The 18,847-nt window shown below is 42.6% G+C and overlaps 1 long non-coding RNA gene across 1 annotated transcript; it reads left to right on the top strand.

Annotated features, from left to right (window-relative positions):
* Positions 1–12,233: 12,233 nt before the first annotated feature.
* LOC111762205 (uncharacterized) lies at positions 12,234–16,885 on the top strand. Its single transcript, XR_002795376.3, has 3 exons — positions 12,234–12,309; positions 12,448–12,686; positions 16,404–16,885. It is a non-coding gene; the product is annotated as an uncharacterized lncRNA (long non-coding RNA).
* The last annotated feature ends 1,962 nt before the right edge of the window (positions 16,886–18,847 follow it).

Here is an 18,847-nt window from a genome sequence, read left to right as displayed (position 1 = left end):
ATGTACCATACCAATGAAAGATGTTGTTAATTTGGGAAAGTGTGGGAGGGAGAGGGGGTGGGAAATATGGGAATCCCCTATATTTTTGATGTAACATTTATGTAATCTAAAGCTACTTTTAAAATTTAAAAAAAACAAATATTTCCCCAAAAAAAAGACAGAAAAAAAGAAATCATGCATTACCAGTAATTACTTTACATGTAAATGGGTTAAAATTCCTTTTTTAAGAGATTTTTTAGAATTTATTTCTCTCCCCTTCCCCCCCTCTCCCATTGTCTGCTCTTTGTCCATTCGCTGTGTGTTCTTCTGTGTCTGCTTGCATTCTCAGTGGCACTGGGAATCTGTGTATCTTTTTGTTGCATCATCTTGCTGCATCGGCTCTATGCATGTGCGGCGCCACTCCTGGGCAGGCTGCATTTTTTTCACATGGGGCAGTTCAATGCAGGGTGCACTCCTTGTGCATGGGGCTCCCGCATGCAGGGGATACCCCTGCAAGGCATGGCACTCCTTGCACATACACATGGGCCAGCTCACCACATGGGCCAGGAGGCCCTGGGTTCAAACCCTGGACCTCCCATATTGTAGGCAGATGCTATATCAGTTGGGCCATGTCTGCTTCCCAAAATTTCTAGTCAAAAGGACAGACTGATAGAATTAATAAAAGCATGGTAATCCTATGGGAAAAGTACAGCCTTCGTAAGTTAGAATTAATAGTAATATTATAATATTTTTGCAGCAATGGCAAAGAAGGCATTATATCAATTCTAAGAGACAATAGGGTGGTATAAGGGGGTATGGGATTTTTCCTTTAGAAGTAATGAAAATGATCTAAAATTGACTGAGGTGATGACAGCACAGCTCTGTGATGAAAATGAAAGCCACTGAGTATATGAGGCAGGTTACTACAGGAAAAAGGAAGGCAAGTCACAGCTGGGACCTGGCAGAGAACGTGGCTATGAGACCCCACATAGAAACCCCCTGAGGAAAGGCTGCTCCTAGGAGCAAAGCCCAAAAGACCTACCAAGACCCTGGCCACAAGATCCCTTTTGGAACTCTTTCCAGGGTCAAGCGGGAAACCCCAGATAACTCCAAACACAGATTACCCCTTGATCCCAGATAACTCCAATCAAAAGACCTCCCTTGAAAAGACAATTTTAAAAAATAATAAAAAATAAAATAAAAAAAGACCTCCCCAGTAGTCTCCTGAGACCTAACAGGTAGGGGATCATAAGGCAACCAATCAGAACAGCAAACAGCAGGGACCCTCCCCAAAATTAGGAAAGGGGAGGGGTAAAGATCTTAAAAAGGCCTAACTCAGTGCCCTGTAGTATGGCCTGCACCCATGCTTTGGGTGTGTACTTATCTCTCTTATCATTTATTAGTCTCTTAATAAACTCCACTCGCTTGCCTACTCTATGGCATGTCCTTAAATTCCTTTATGCGACATAGCCAAGAAATTAGAAGGCCAGAACCCAGAGCATTCTGCTAACATATTTGGCTAGTTATGGCAGGAAGACAAAGAGGCATGTAATGCTCCCCAACACCCGAGGAAGACTAGGGAGTCTAGGCTTTTTAATTACAACCTGTCTGTGCCTTCTTTTGTTTTATTATTAAGGCCCCCAAGACTCTCACCCTGGTCCGTGAGGTTCCTCTTAATCCATTACTTCTGGGGCCCCCAAGGCTCTTTGCCTGTAAGCTGCAGATCAGTCTCTGGCTTTTTTAATGTGCTCCTTAATGTCTGGTTTAACTACAAAACTCAGTCCCTGGCAGTGACCATAAAGTGAGCTCTCTGTCATGGTCACTTCCTAAGACCTCTGTGAGAGTAGGCCAGAGAAAGTTTCCTCGCCAGTCCCTGTCCTAGGAGGAAAGCCCAGCTTGGGAGCCTTGGTCTAGAAACTAGATCCAGATGTCTCCCAAGACCTCTAAGGCTCTGGGGACACCCAAAGACATAAAGATGCCTGATCCCCACATTGTGGAGACAGAGCAGGGCTTTCAACCACCAGGATGCTGGCTCAGTGAGCAAGCCATTCAATTAGGTCTAGTAGTGGGATGCCACCAAGTCTGATGAACATGTTTATCCTCTCCTAACCTACCTACTGATGGTCTAAAATGAAGAGGCTTATCTTTTTCTGCCACCCCATGTGGCCACAGTATAGCCAACAGTGGCCTCTCTCTGGGACCCAGAATTCCAGTTAAACCTGTGTATGGGGGAAGGAGGAGACAGGCAGATCTGAAGGCCACATGTCTCCTCAAAGGGGATGAGGATGTGCACTGCCAAACAAGTTGATGATAATAAGCTCAGGGAAATTTCTCAGAGGCAGAACCTAGAAACCCAGCCTTATTTCAAGGAAAGCTGGTAGAGGAAATGAAAACAAACACCTCTGGTAGATCCTGACTCTAGAGAAGGACAGATCTTCCTAGGAACTCACTTTATTAGCCAGTCTGCCTCAGATATTTATAGGAAAGTGCAGACACTTTCCCTGGCTCCCCAAACTTTCAATAACTTCCTTTTGGAAACAGCCTTCACAATTTTCTGCAATCAAGACTGAGCCACTGAGGTAAGGCAGGTGAGGAGGGGCAGGCATAGGGCCCAGAAACAGGCTCACCTTTTAACTGCCATGGCTAAAGTCACCCTGTCACCTCAGGGCCACCTGAATTCATGCTTCCATGTCAGCAGGACAAGTGTGGAGGCAGGCCCCTGGCCCCAAGCTGCCTCACTACCCGGACCCCGGGGCCTTGCCCCAGGGGAGGACAGAGGGGACCTGAAGCCACTCGTGAACCATCAACCAGAAGGAGCCTCAGGTGACCTTTGATGGGGCAGGTGAGATCCTTAATTTCTTAATTAACATGAGAGCCACTTTATTTGGTCCTGACGAGGTGCTCCAGATGTCTCTAGACTTGGTTGTGCCTAATAAGGGGAGTGAATAGGGAAACAAGATCTAGGCCATTAACTAAACTCCCCTGCCTCTGGCCCATGATTTAAAAGTTCCTGGCAATTCCCAGCTCCCTGTCTATTACCTTGCAACACGCTGATCCTTTTAGCAAAAAAGCCTACAGGGTCTGCTCTGCTTATCATTGTTACCACCAAAATGACTGCTGTCTTTAGAAACCCTAATGCAAAACAGATGAAACTCCTGTGCAAGTAGAGCAGTGGAACCTAAAGCCAAAGGAAGCCTCCGATGTGAGGCCATCAGAAACCCAAAATGGAGATGCATCTGAAGAAACTGCGGAAATTGGAAAAGTAAAAAATTCCCTAAAACAGTCTATGGATCTGGGCTTGTCAGAAACCCAAAATGGAGTCATGCCTAATGAAACACATGAAAAATGTTAAAGTAAAAAAATCCCTAAAGAAATCTACCATATTAAGTCACCAAATTCAGAATCAAAGAAGAAAAAGAGAAAAATGGTAGAAAACTCTGGTCCTGATGCAAAAAAAAAAAAGAAGCAAAAACCAAAGATAAAGAGGAGACAGAATAGAAGGTGCCTGGAGCTCATAAAGAAACAGAAAGTAGTGTGGAGAAGCCAAGCGATGAAGTGGACAATGAAGTGTCCAGCTTGACCCTGGGACTGACAGGAGCTTTTATTTTTTTTGAGGGCGAGAGTTTCCACCCAGGACCTCACGTGGGGGGAGCTGGTGCTCAACAACTGAGCCACATCAGCTCCCCTGGATTTTTTTTCTTTTGTTTGCTTGTTATTTTGTTTTTAGGAGGCACAAGGAACCAAATCTGGGACCTCCCATTCGGGAAGCAGGTTCTCAACTGCTTGAGGCACATCTGCTCCCTTTAAATGAGTTTTTGAGGCTCCCTCATTCACATTCCTCCATAATCTTGTCAATAAAAACACCCTGAAGACTATAAAAGAAACCGACTTTATGAACAAGACTGAAATTCAACATGAAACTACCAGGCCACCTCTGGAAGGCAGAGATCTTCTAGCAGCTGCAAAAAAACAGGCAGTGGCAAAGTTATATGCAAAATTTTGCTTCAGATAAAATTTTAATTTTTCAAATTTCTAAGCTGGGTTGGAGGGCATGGCTTTACTTTCTATTTCTCTTTATTTCCTAACCTTGTATTTCATACAGTGGAACCACTCCTGGGAATTCTGTCTTATAGATTTGAATTAGAATATAATTGGAGAGATCTGTTGGTAGGCCAATGATTTGGGAGTTTTTTGTGCTGATTACCATCATTTTTGGTCATTTCTAAATATATAGTGAAATTAGATTTTTTAAAAAAAGAGAAAAAGCCTACAGAACTTACCCTTTTCAGGAGGTAGCTAATGGGGATGAAGCCCCAGAACAGGCCCAGTGTTGGTCTCTTCATTTTCAGGGCTTCCCTGGATCTCTCAGCTCAGTGCCTAGCAGGTTCCCATTTCCCTGGAAGAATGAAGTTGGAGGGTTCTGCCTTGGGCAGACACAGGGAGCTTCATAGGAAGGTGATTCTAAGGCAGGTCTTTCCCTATGATAAATATGTGTGTAAAATTCTCTTTTCTGTTCTTATCTGTGCTTACTTTAACTTTGCTGGTCTGCTTATGCCTAGGAATTCATAAATCAGATCTGGCGTTTGCCTGTTACAAACTGGATAACAGTGAAAGGTAACCTCAAAATGAGTCTTTAAATGTCAGTATGGGGAAGCGGACTTGGCTCAAAGGATAGGGCATCCGCCTACCACATGGGAAGTCCAAGGTTCAAACCCCGGGCCTCTCTGACCCGTGTGGAGCTGGCCCACACTCAGTGCTGGTGTGTGCAAGGAGTGCCGTGCCATGCAGGGGTGTGTCCCCCACGTAGAAGGGCCCCACGCGCAAGGAGTGCACCCTGTAAGGAGAGCTGCCCAGCAAGAAAGAAAGTGCAGCCTGCCCAAGAATAGCACCGCACACACGGAGAGCTGACACAACAAGATGATGCAACAAAAAGAAGCACAGATTCCCGGTGCTGCTGATAAGGATAGGAGCGGTCACAGAAGAACACATAGCAAATGGACACAGAGAGCAGACAACTGGTGGGGGGGGGTGGGTAAATAAATAAATCTTTAAATGTCAATATGATCTTGGAATTGGATTTGATATATAAAAGAAATCACAAGTGGAATTAGTTCAGCTGCTGGAAAAGCAGAAAAACTTAGCAACATTAATGTTTTGTTTTTGGTTTTTTTTTTCCATGTGTGCGGCACCATTCCTGGGCAGGCTGCACTTTGTTTCGCACTGGGCGGCTCTCCTTACGGGGAGCAGTCCTTGCACGAGGGGCTCCTCTATGCGGGGACACCCCTGCGTGGCAGGGCACTCCTTGCGCCCATCAGCACTGTGCATGGACCAGCTCCACACGGGTCAAGGAGGCCTGGGGTTTGAACCACAGACCTCCCATGTGGTAAGCAGATGCCCTAATCACTGGGCCAAGTCTGCTTCCCACATTAATGTTACTAATAAAATAGTTTTAGTTACTTGTTAATAAACAAAAGTGCCCAATTTGGTTTAAAGTAAAAACTTACTAGAAACTGTAACTAAGAGTTAAGATCATTCTATAGATGCCTTTATATTATAAAACAACAAAAGGATAATATCTGAAATTGCTGTAAGTGATTTTGCCCCAACCTATCATTGCGATGGTAATCTTAGACTGACTGACCTTTGTTTATGGTTACTTCAGGTCCAGCCTCACTCATGTATATGCTTGCTATAGTAATGGTAATCATAAACCGAACTTGCCTTTGATTATGGTTGAGACTAGCTTCTCCCCTAGACCAACTATTGTGATGGTAATTCTAAATTCAATTTACCTTTGTTTATAGTTAGTTCAAGTCAAGTCTCACCCTCCAGTATGCTTGCTATTGTGATGGTAATTCTAAACTGAGTATGCCTTTGTGTGGAGAAATGGCCAGAAGTTAAAATGTTTCTGTGACGCAAATGAGGATAAGGACCTTAGAACATCAGCTCCTGTCAAGACAGAACACTGTCCTGGACAACCTGTGACTGAGTGCAGAAGGAAACATTTAAACCTTGCAAGGCATACATGGGGAAAATGTGGACCTGATTACTCTGGCAAAATATTATCGAAAGAATAAAAAATAACTATATTCCCATCCCTGAGATATTCAATAAATACGATGTGGAAGCTTGGGTCGAGGCTCTGAGTCCTTGAGACTTTGAATCCCCTGTTCCCATCTTTTCCTACTTCTTGTGTCTCTTTCTTAAGTTCTGCAGTGCCTTTTATTTGAGCATTCCTTATGTAGAGCTGGTCCCAACATTTGGCACCCAACATGGGGCTCAAATAGGAGAAGGATTGCCAGAGCAAAACTGAAATTGGTGTATTGTTATAGAGCCCCGAGTGGTTGCAATGGCCCTGAAATCTTCAATTGGTAAGGACGCTCTCAGGTATTTTTTACAGGGTAACAATGAGAAATGGAGACAGTACAACCAAGTATCCATCCTTATGTCTGTCTCCTGAAACAGCTTCTTAAAGCTGGGGGAGCTAAGGCTAGTGAGTCCCATATTATGGTACGTTTGCAAGTTGTTGAAACACTGCTCGTGGTTTCCAACATTGGGCAGTTTAGAAATAGCAGATTGGGGATGAGTCCATAAGGAATTTAAAAAATTATATGCTCAAGGAACTTCTATCCCTGTTACTATCTGGCCTTCATGGACTATTATTAAGTCTGTCCTAGAACCTTTACAAACAGAGGATGAAGAGGAAGAGGAAGAAAAGGTCCATGATTACCCTCCCCCCCATAAAAATTTCTAAAGGTTTTGATTCTAAACATTCTTTGCCTATGGCCCCTCCATTAATTAATTTTGAGGAAGCTGATATACCTCCTCTTCCTCCACCCCCTACACCTGTGCCTGGAAATATCCAGCCTGAATTATCCCCTTTACAAGAGGGAATCTTGCAGGCTAGAAGGGAGGAATTCATTGATGCTCTTCAAATGACATTTCCTGTTCGAGTACATGAATGGGTGGCTCCAGGAATAGATGCTAATAATCCAAATGGAGTTGATGAGTTTATTCATGAACATTTTCTCTTTAAAACTTTAAAGGAATTAAAATTAGCTGTGCAGCAATATGATCCTAATTCTCCTTTTACTTACTGCATAGTACAAGGACTTGCTGGTGGCTCCAGATTAATTGCTGCCGATTGGTCTACTATGGCCCATACCATGCTTGGGTCTGGAGAATTTTCACAATTTAAAACCTGGTGTGTAGGAACTGTAGTTGGTGCTGGGGTTTAGTGTATACCCAGGGGACCTGAATCTCTGGACTGACCATGTGATAGCCAGGCCCTGAGCCTCAACTGGCTTGCAACTCCTACACTCTGGTTTATTGGACTTACCCCACTCAGCTAACATGGAGGTGAAGAAGGTCAACCACCACACCAGGGAGCCAAGAGTGCCTACAACTAAAAGCAGGAGGATTGCATCCAGCATCCATGTGGAATCTAAGCCCCCTCTTGATATAGATGTGGAGTGGACACAACCAATCCAAGGTCCACAGGATGGAGGAATAGAGTATGGATTAGAGTGGACTTACTGATATTCTATTCATGAACTATTGTGATTAGTAATCAAAGAAAATGTGGCATTGGTGTGGAGAAAGTGGCCATGGTGGCTGCTGGGAGTAGGGAATGGGAGGAAGAGATGTGATGTGGGGGCATTTTGAGGACTTGGAGTTGTCCTGGGTGGTGCTGCAGGGACAGTTACTAGACACTGTATGTCCTCCCATGGCCCACTGGGTGGACTGTGGGAGAGTGTGGGCTATGGTGTGGACCATTGACCATAGGTGCAGCGGTGCTCAGAGAAGTATTCACCAAATGCAATGAATGTCTCAAGATAATGGAGGAGGTTGTTGTTTTGGGGGTAGGAGTGGGGTGAGGGGGGTGGAGGGTATAGGGGGACCTCATATTTTTTTAATGTAACATTAAAAAATCAAATAAAGACAAAAAAAACCTGGTGGGTAGATCATGCTGAAACGCAAGCTGCTCATAATAGAGCCCATAACATTACAATTTCATTAGATCAACTGGTAGGGAGTGGGAATTGGGCTGGAGTTGAAAATCAGTTATGACTTACCAGGCTATTGCTCAAAATTAGTTATGACTTACCAGGCTATTGCTCAAATTCAGCGTCATTGCCTGAGCACCTTGGAGAAAATTGAAATAAAAGGATGGCCTCTGGTATCTTTTCAAAAAGTAGTACAGGGACCTCGAGAACCTTAGCCAGAATTTATTGCCCGGCTTCAAGAAGCTGTTAGAAGACAGGTCAGTAATTTAGAGGCAGCCGACACTATTTTACAGTTAATGGCTTATGAGAATGCCAATCAGGATTGTCAAAAAACTATCGGACCAATGAAAGGAAAGGTGGATCTGACCGGATATATTAAAATGTGTCAAGAGTAGGAACAGAAAATTATTGGACCCAAATGATGACTCAAGCTATAGCAGGTTTAAAAATTAACAATAGATTCTCTGGTAAATGTTTTAACTGTGGAAAACATGGTCATACAAGGAGAGAATATCAAAAAAGATTTAGAGAAAAATGAATGTCAAATTCAAAACAGAATGAGGCATCTCAAAAACAGCCATGTCTGTGTCCCTGTTGTGGTAAAGGGAAACACTGGTCTAATCAATGCCATTCTGTATTTCATAAAGATGGGATCCTTTTGTCGGGTAACTCCCAGTGGAACCAGTTCCCATCCCTTTACCAAAAGGGGGCATTCCTTGTTCAGCAGAACAATCCCAACAATCAGCAGCACTCCTCAGTGCCTTGGAATTATCCCCTGCAACAACAGGAAGCACAGCTGTAGATATCCCTGCTGCAGAACCTGTTATTCTCCTCCCCGGGGACAAGCCAGTCTGGGTAAGAACTGGACTTAAAGGACCACTGCCTGCTGGCACTGTTGGCCTCCTCCTAGGAAAGAGTAGTCTTTCTTCACAAGGAGTCAGGGTGCATCCTGGAATAATTGATTGCGATTATCAAGGGGAAATTCAAATTGTTATGTCCACATCCATCCCATGCAAAGCTAATTTGGGAGATCATATAGCTCAATTGCTTCTGCTTCTCTATGTTCCTCCAGGAACTAGCACAAGAACTCGTGGTGACAAAGGTTTTGGAAGTACAGGCAACGATGGAGTTTTTCTCAGTGAAAAGATTCTCGAGTCCTGGGGCCCCATATGTGAAGTAATTACACAAAATAAGTCCTTTAAGGGTCTTATTGACACTGGGGCTGGTATTTCAATTATTAGTACTAGTTATTGGCCTTCTTCATGACCCTTGCAAAATTCTTCCATTTCTGTTGTGGGACATGGTGCTCCCAGAGAATTAATGCAGAGTGTTCAAATTTTTTCTTGCCGAGGACCTGATGACCAGCCTGCTGCTTTACAACGTTATGTTGCTGACCTATCCATTAGTTTACGGGGTTGAGATTTGTTAGAACAATGGCAAGCTGAAATCTACGTCCCCAAATTTGGACAATAAAGCAAACAGAGTCAGTGATTAATGAAGAGGCAAGGACATATTTCTGCACTGGGATTGGGTAAACATCATCAAGGAATAATTGACCCCTTTCACTCATAGCCAATGAAACTCGAGAAGGGTTGCATTACTAGCCGTTTTGATAGTGGCCACTGCTCAGTCTAGCCTCCTTGGACCACCTAAACCCATTCCACTTAAATGGACTACTTCTACCCCAGTTACATAAAGCACTATTTACTCTCAATTTTCTTAATTAGGAGACTACTTTACAAGAAACAGCGACTGAATGGCATTTTCAACATCATAAAAGGAATCAAACCAGTTTTTTTTCTGAATTACCATTCATCTGATGAAATGACCCATTGACCAACGAATGGTCAACAGGAAAGCTGTTAACCTGGGGACGAGGGTTTGCTTGTGTTTCCCCAGGAGACGGCAAACGTCCTGTGTGGATACCTGTGGGATCTGGAACCCCCAGTCATACAAATGGAAGGTCTAACACTGAAGACAACCAGGCTAGGTCCCACTCCAAAGACTCAAGCTGCCCCATCCCCCACGTGGGGACAGATCAAACATCTGTGTCAAGAAGCTGAACAACAGAAAGGAATGAGTCACCAGTAACTGCCCCAACTTTGTTGGTCTCCATGTTAGCCATTATAACAGCATCTGTAAGTATGTTCCCCAGGGCAGCAGCCGAGAATCACTACACTTATTGGGCATATGTTCCTAATCCTCCCCTGCTGCGCGCTCTCTCTGGGATGACGGCTCCTCCTCTGATTTATGTTAATGATTCCTCCTGGGTACGGAGAATGGAAGATCCTCTGCTACCATTACATATTCATGAGGAGGGTACTAATCTCAATTTAACTCTAGGATTTACTGAATTACCACCATGTGTGGGCCTGCTGAAGGATGTTTAAATATGACGCAGCAGGCCTGGCTGTCTGTCACTCCTAAACATGGCAATATCACAAAAGCTCAATTACATCTCATCTCTGGAATGAGTTTTAAATATATACCATGTAATAGCACTGATTTAAATCCCCCAGATAAACCAATATGTGTATGCCGTTCTTTGTGGACTCCTGAGAGTGATCATATTCAATGGGAAAACTGTCAAGGGTTAGTAGTTTGTTGCTACTTAATGGTTCCTATGGAATTGTAACTGATTGGGCTCCTAAGGGGTATGCAGTTCAGAACTGTAGTAATACAAATGAGACCTGTAATTCTCATGATGCTTTAAGATGGAGTGTGTTTAAATATAATCATACCACAATCACAACACATGCAGACCATCCCATTATTCGGCATGGTACAGGAATGGTTCCACCTTTTCCCTCATTAAAGGGTGGTCCAGAACAAACAACTTTTTGGAAAATACCTTTTAGTTTAAAACCAATCTGGATTTGGAATGGAAGTTATCAGCATTCTCGTAATTATTATTTATCAGTCAATACTTCAAAAATTTTTTCTTTTCATATTCAATCTTGTGTTAGCAATCCCTACGTATTCTTGGTAGGAGAATTTTATTTGAATCAAACCTCTCAAGAAATTCAGTGCTCAAATGATTCCTGCAAACTCTATACTTGCATTAATGAAATATTGTTTTCTACCAATTATAGTTACATGATGCCGTGAAGACAGTTGGGCATTTGGATTCCAGTATCCCAAAACTGACCATAGGACTCCTCCCCTGATATGTGTGCCTTATTAGTAGTCTTACAACAAGTGCTCAAACGTACAAAAAGATTGATAGGACTATTGATAGCTGCTGTTATAGGCATAATAACCCTCATTACTGTGGTAGTCATTTCAGGAGTGGCATTACATCAAGGTGTTAGGACTACTGACTTTATCCAAGAATGGCATAAAAATGCCAGTTTGACTTGGGGAAGTCAAACTCAAATTGACAAGGAGATAAATACTCATCTAGTAGACTTGGAAAGTGCGGTTTTGAGCTTGGGAGAAGAATTACAAACTGTAAATATGCGTTTACACCTAAAATGTGATTGGAATATATCTAGTTTTTGTGTGAATTCCTATGTATATAATAGCAGCGAATATTCCTTGGGAATCAGTGAATCGTCATTTGTGTGGCCATAGAGATCATTAAAGTTTAGACATTTCTCAATTACAAGCGCAATTAACAAACATTCAATGTGCTCATTTGCAATTGCTTCCTGCCTCACAAACTATGACAGGAATTGTGGATGGATTAGGATCCCTGAGCCCTATGATATGGATTAAGAGTTGGGAACGGGGTTTTCTAGGAGGTATGTTAATTATCTGTTCCTGTCTGTTTTGTATGTTTTTAGTCCTAAAACACATGCAACAAACCCTCCGGGGATTAATACAGCAAGAAAGTACTTGAACTGCATTCATTATTTTGCAAAAACAAAAAGGGGGGAATGTGGAGAAATGGCCGGAGGTTAAAATGTTTCCCTGATGCAAATGAGGGTACAGACCTTAGAACATCAGGTCCTGTCAAGACAGAACACTGTCTGGACAACCTGTGACTGAGTGCAGAAGGAAACATTTAAACCTTGCTCAGCATACATGGGAAAAATGTGGGCGTGATTACTCTGGCAAAATGTTATCTAAAGAATAAAAAAGTAACTATACCCCATCCCTGAGATATTCAATAAATACGATGTGGAAGCTTGGGTCGAGGCTCTGAGTCCTTGAGACTTTGAGTCCCCTATTTCCATTTTTTCCTACTTCTTGTATCTCTTTCTTAAGGTCTGTGACACCTTTTACTTGAGCATTCCTTATGTAGAGCTGGTCTCAACACCTTTGTTTATGGTTTTTTCAGGACTGGCCTCACCCTTGTGTACTCTTGCGCGCCTTCATAATGGTAACTACTCTATTCTCCCTGTTTGAATCCATGAAAACTTCTGTTCCCCATGGTTTGGGGGAAGGCAAATCTGAGACACCCTTGTCTCCAGTCCTTCCATTGGTGTTAATGGCCCTGCTTTCTCTCATATCTATCCAGGTGTGGGTAGTGGCCTGTGGGCAAGAGCCCAGAGGGACCACACAACCTTTCAGGAAATTGCTGCCTGGTGGAATCCTCACCCACAGGATTGGACACCCACTCTTCCAGTTCAGCAGCTGCCGGAGTCCTGTTCTGTCTGTGGACTGGGAAGTGGGGGCATCTCCCACCCTGAGCATCAAGAATTCAAAAAGCATCAAGTCATGAGAAAAAATACTTGTCCTTGAGCTTCAATGACACAAGTGAGTATAAACTGGAATTAGTATTGTTCATCCAAGGTCTGTCAAAGTGGAAATGGGAAATAAGCAAAGGGCTGGAGTAAAGGAAAATGTCATAAATTGTATTTTAAAGTATTGGGAATAATTTGGTTATAAGCCAGTAACTAAAGAGAATGAAATTCTTGTGCAAAACCACATGGTCACAATGCAGATTATTTAGAAACAATCTTCAAAGAGATCTTTTGAATATGTTATTTTACAGTTAAACTTATTTTGTAAGAGAATGAAAATTATACATAACACCAGTAAGTTGTGTTTTTCTGTGTCTAACTCTCTATTTGTGTCTATCTGTTCAGTGTATATTTTCAGACATTGAGATTAACAAATGAAAATTCCTAAAAGAGCTCTATTCGAATTGTAAAATGTTAAATATGCACTCATATATGTAAATGAGTACTCCTGGAGCCCAAACTGGAGAAATTAAGTAGGATGGAAAGGTCATATAAAAATCTGAATAGGCAGCGGACTTGGCCCAGTGGTTCAGGCATCCATCTACCACATGGGAGGTCCGCAGTTCAAACCCTGGGCCTCCTTGACCTGTGTTGAGCTGGCCCATGCACACAAGGAGTGCCCTGCCACCCAGGGATGTCCCCCGCGTAGGGGAGTCCCACGAGCAAGAAGTGCGTCCCGTAAGGAGAGCCGCCCCGCGCAAAAGAAAGTGCAGCCTGCCCAGGAATGGTGCTGCATACACAGAGAACTGACACAACAAGATGATGCAACAAAAAGAAACACAGATTTCTATGCCTCTGACAACAACAGAAGCGGACAAAGAAGATGCAGAAAACAGACACAGAGAACAGACAATGGGGATGGGGGGGAGGAGAGGGAAATAAATAAATAAATCTTAAAAATAAATAAATGAAGACAATGTCACTCTCACAAGGGTGCCTGGCGAGAGCAAATGGCTGCCTTTAAAAAAAAAAATCTGAATTTAGAAACCATTGGGAAAGGAAAAAGTTTTTCCTAAGCTCCTTGACCTACCCAGCCCCCCGACTCCTCCTTCTCTTTGCTGGAGTTATGGGGGAAAGACTAGGTGTGACAAGATAGGGAAATGTAAGTTTAACTTAAAACTGTCTTCTAGGCTGGGGAATTAATTGCCATAGTTTGTCCTATAATTCCCCAATTTAACCATTTTAATAGCCTTAAAATGAGAATAATTAATCCAAATTTCAGTAATTAAAGGAAAAAGTCCTTGAAAGCCATGGAAAGATCTTTTCTAAACCATGATTAAAGCAAATAAATAATTATAAGATATTCCAGAACCTGGTAGTCTGTATGCTTTTAGGTTATTCACAATTTGAGACTATAAAAAAAGAGGTTTTAGACTCTGTGGAAGGAAAGAAAGAACATTTCTTGCATAAACTATAACTGCTCCAATTTTATTTAGCTTGGGTGTAATCTCCCTAGGTTTATAGATATCAGTTAAATAAATTAGCATTGTATTATTAAATCTTTAAGATGATGTAAATTACAAGTTCATGTTTAATAAAATATAGAACTGTCCTAAAATGAAATGACTAGTTTTTACAGAACAGAATGAGAAATGTAAGACAAGACTTAAATGGATAAAAGTAAATTTCATTGGTTGCTAACAGTAATTTGATAAGCTTATTTAAAGGTAAAAGTAACTTATACTTAATTATAAGAAGTTTGTAAAAGCATTGCCTAAACTGAAGTACTTAAATAGCTAATTCCAGGAAGCCTTTATTAAATGGAAACCTTAGTATTGATATCAAAAAGTAACTTCAGGGAAGCAGACTTGGCCCAGTGGTTACGGCATCCATCTACCACGTGGGAGGTCCGCGGTTCAAACCCCGGGCCCCCTTGACCCGTGTGGAGCTGGCCCATGCGCAGTGCTGATGCGCACAAGGAGTGCTGTGCCATGCAGGGGTGAACCCCATGTACGGGAGCCCCATGCGCAAGGAGTGCACCCCATAAGGAGAGCTGCCCAGCACGAAAGAAAGTTCAGCCTGCCTAGGTATGGCACTGCACACATGGAGAGCTGGCATACAGGATGACACAACAAAAAGAAACACATATTCCTGTGCTGCTGACAAGAACAGAGGCAGACAAAGAAAAACATGCAGCAAATAGACACAGAGAACAGAAAACTGGGGCAAGGGGGGGAGAAGGGGAGAGAAACAAATAAATAAATAAATCTTTAAAAAAAAAGTAACTTCATAGCAAGGAGATTTGTCAGAGACCACCTCCATCTGCATATTAAAGTGGTGGCAGGGGGAAGATAATCTTGATTCCATTGGGAATTGTAGATTTTCATAAAATAATGGAGAAATAGTTTTTCTGTATTGCTAAAGTAAAAAACCTGTTAATTAACATAATTATGGTAAAGGTGTAAAAGTCAAAAGTGAAGTACTAAATAGTCAAGCTCATTCGCTATGCAAATAATTATGAAGTGTATAAATGTTAAAAGAGATAGACTTCAGTACTGTGCAGTCAAACCTGTCCTCAGTACCTTGCATGGTGCTTCTCCATTTAAGTTATTGGCTAGGTCAGCCACTATGACCTGTGAAACAATAAAGTATCTACTACATTTCTGGACATGCTCCTAAAGTGGATGGAAAGTACGTTGCTGTTTCTGACTCCTGCAGCAGCTGGTGATGGCTCAGTATAGCCAGATTTACAATGAATATTTCCTCCAGACTGGCTTTGTTTCATAGTGCCAAAGGACTATGCACCAGGTCAGTGAAACACTGGAGCCTACCTTCCTAGCTTCTCTCTAGGATCAACAGTGCTGCAACATTCTGACTGTGTGAAGGACATACTAAATGTGGCAATAATTACCAGAGTGATGTGAATAGAACTTAAACAAACACAATTGGAATTATGGCCTGCTCCCATGGAGAGACAGCATGTATGGTATTACAAACCGGAGCTTATATCTATTAACTGAAACTCAAAAGGTACTTGTGCATTGATTAGTGCATTGATTAGTATCAAGTACTGTACCTATACATGTGATGAATATGATAATATCTCTTTTATTCTAGATCATATGCAGAAGGATATTGGACATGTTAAGATTCTTCGTAAACTTAATTCATTTTCTAAGTAGTTAATGAATGTGCCTATAAGATAAAGGAATGGCTCTCTTAAGTACTGTCTTTATTTTGCTTGCCATATGTTTGTCTTGTTGTTGCCTATACTGCCTTTGTGAGTTTATGTCTAGGGCAGTGCCTCTCTTTATACCTCTCCTAGCTGTCTGAAGCATAACCACCATGGGAACTGGGGTTGGCAGTTTATACCAAATTCAGCAGGTCTACCACAAGCTCTCCCTTGAATTAACCAACAGCACTGAAGAAACAAGTCATGCTTTAGAAGCTCTTAGACAGCAAACAGACTCTCTTGCTGCTGTGGTGCTGCAAAATCACAAAGCCATAAATAAGCCAGCAGCAGTGCAGGGAGGAACATGTGTGTTTCTCAAGGAAGAATGCTCTTTCTATGTAAATTGCTCTGGAATAGTCCTAAACAGCATTTGAAACATGCAAGATGAAGCCCACCAACTTAAAGAAGATGCAGCCTCAGGAGGCGCATGGCCTTTCTCACTCTCATGGTCCAGTATGTCATGGTTGGCCCCCTTCCTAGACCTGCTTACCCCATCTCCTTTATCCGTTTATCAAGACCATGTATCTTCAAAATTCTAACTAAGTTTATTTCTTCCAGAATCAACACCTTCCAGAACAAGATATCAGTCACTCAGGGATTTCGTCCAGTTCCAACCATGGTGCCAGAACCATCTCCCTCATCCTTAACTGAATAGCCAGAGAATTCACACCTTGTCAGGCAAGGACTACTCCCCCTAACCAGCAGGAAGCAGCTAGAGAAGAATGACCATCACCTTTCAGTTTCCCCTTAAAAATAAAGGGGCATACGCAGCTAACATGGAGGTGAAGAAGGTCAACCACCACACCAGGGAGCCAAGAGTGCCCACAACTGAAAGCAGGAGAATTGCATCCAGCATCCATGTGGAATCTAAACCCCCTCTTGATATAGATGTGGAGTGGACATAACCATTCCAAGATCCACAGGATGGAGGAATAGAGTATGGATTAGAGTGGACTTACTGATATTCTATTCATGAACTATTGTGATTAGTAATCAAAGAAAATGTGGCATTGGTGTGGAGAAAGTGGCCATGGTGGCTGCTGGGGGTAGGGAGTAGAAGGAAGAGATGAGATGTGGCGGCATTTTCAGGGGTTGGAGTTGTCCTGGGTGATGCTGCAGGGACTGTTACCAGACATTGTATGTCCTCCCATGGCCCACTGTGTGGACTGTGGGAGAGTATGGGCTATGGTGTGGACCATTGACCATAGGTGCAGCGGTGCTCAGAGATGTATTCACCAAATGCAATGAATGTCTCATGATGATGGAGGAGATTGTTGTTATGGGGGGAGGAGTGGGGTGAGGGGGGGTGGGGGGAATATGGGGACCTCATATTTTTTTAATGTAATATTAAAAAAATAAATAAAGACAAAATTTTTTTTTTAAAACTTGAATGCATAGGCAAGTTGTGGAAGGTATTGTGATAACATTAAGTAAGGGAATGTGTTCTGTGAAGGTGAAATTTGTCTTAAAATAAAATAATTATAGTCTAAAAAAAAAAGAATAAAGGGGCAAACTCTCTGAGGGGGAAGTTGAGGCAGGTCAGTATAGGAAAAAAGAAAAATGAGTCATAGCTGGGACCTGGCAGAGAACATGGCCATGAGACCCTGCCCAGAAACTCCCTGAGGGAAGGCTGCTACTGAGAACAAAGTCAGAAAGACCCACCAATGCCCTGGCCATGAGGTCCCATTTGGAACTCTTTCCAGGGACTAGGGGAAGCCCTGGATAACTCCAAACAAAAGACTTCCCCGTTGGTCCCCTGAGACCTAATAGGTGGGCAGTTGTAAGCAATCAACCAATCAGAACAGCAAACAGCTGGGGACCCTCCCCAACGTTAGGAAAGGGGAGGAGGAAAGGTCTTAAAAAGGCCTAACCTGGGGCCCCACATGCGCACCTCACCCTGTAGCGTGCCCACATCCGTGTCTGGGGTTACGTACTTTTTTCTTTTCTCTCATTGCTTAATAAACTCTTTACTCCCTTGGCTGCCCTATGGTGTGTCCTTAAATCCTTTATGTGACACAACCAAGTACCTGGAAGCCCAGAAACCAGAGCATTCTGCTAGCATGTACACTTTGAATAGATTGTACCAATCATGGGACTTTATAACACAGGGAATCCAGTGGTGGAAGATGGACTGTAGCTAACAGGACAAATATGAGAATGTTCTCTCATGAACTATAATAAATGTATAAAACTAATACAGGGAGTTAATAATCAGGTGGGTTGTGGGAAAATACACCAAATGTAAGATATGGTTATAGTTAGTAGTAATATTTTGATGATGCCCTTTCATAGTCTGTAGCAAGTGTTTCACAACAATGCAAGGTTTTGTGGTAGGGTGATGTACGGGAACCCTACATGATGATATGCATGTTTTTGCAAATTCATATCTTTTACTATACACTTATTATTTACGTGTGTTAAAGTATGATTAATATACTTTGATAAAATTTTATTTTTAAAAAAGCATGACCCATATATATGGTGTTTACAAGAGGCAATTTAAATGCAAAAATATAGTAGATTGAAAGTGAAAAGATGGAAAAAACACTCCATACAAATAGTAATTCAAAAAAAGAGCAGGGGTAATCCATATCAGACAAATAGACTTTTAAAAAACTGTTAAAAGAGGCAAAGAAAGGAACTATACATTTATGAAAGTGTCATGCTATCAAGAATATAAAATGAGGGAAACGGACTTGGCCCAGTGGTTAGGGCGTCCGTCTACCACATGGGAGGTCTGCGGTTCAAACCCCGGGCCTCCTTGACCTGTGTGGAGCTGGCCCAAGTGCAGTGCTGATGCGCGCAAGGAGTGCCCTGCCATGCAGGGGTGTCCCCCGCGTAGGGGAGCCCCACGCACAAGGAGTGCACCCATAAAGAGAGCCGCCCAGCGTGAAGGAGGGAGCAGCCTGCCCAGGAATGGCGCCGCCCACACTTCCGTGCCACTGATGACAACAGAAGCAGACAAAGAAACAAGACACAGAGAACACACAACCGGGGGAGAG

This window comes from Dasypus novemcinctus, chromosome 2, assembly GCF_030445035.2.
Source record: "Dasypus novemcinctus isolate mDasNov1 chromosome 2, mDasNov1.1.hap2, whole genome shotgun sequence".
NCBI classification, from domain to species: Eukaryota; Metazoa; Chordata; class Mammalia; order Cingulata; family Dasypodidae; genus Dasypus; species Dasypus novemcinctus.
Note: the sequence above shows the minus strand (reverse complement) of the source record. Positions and strands in the feature narration are given on the sequence as shown.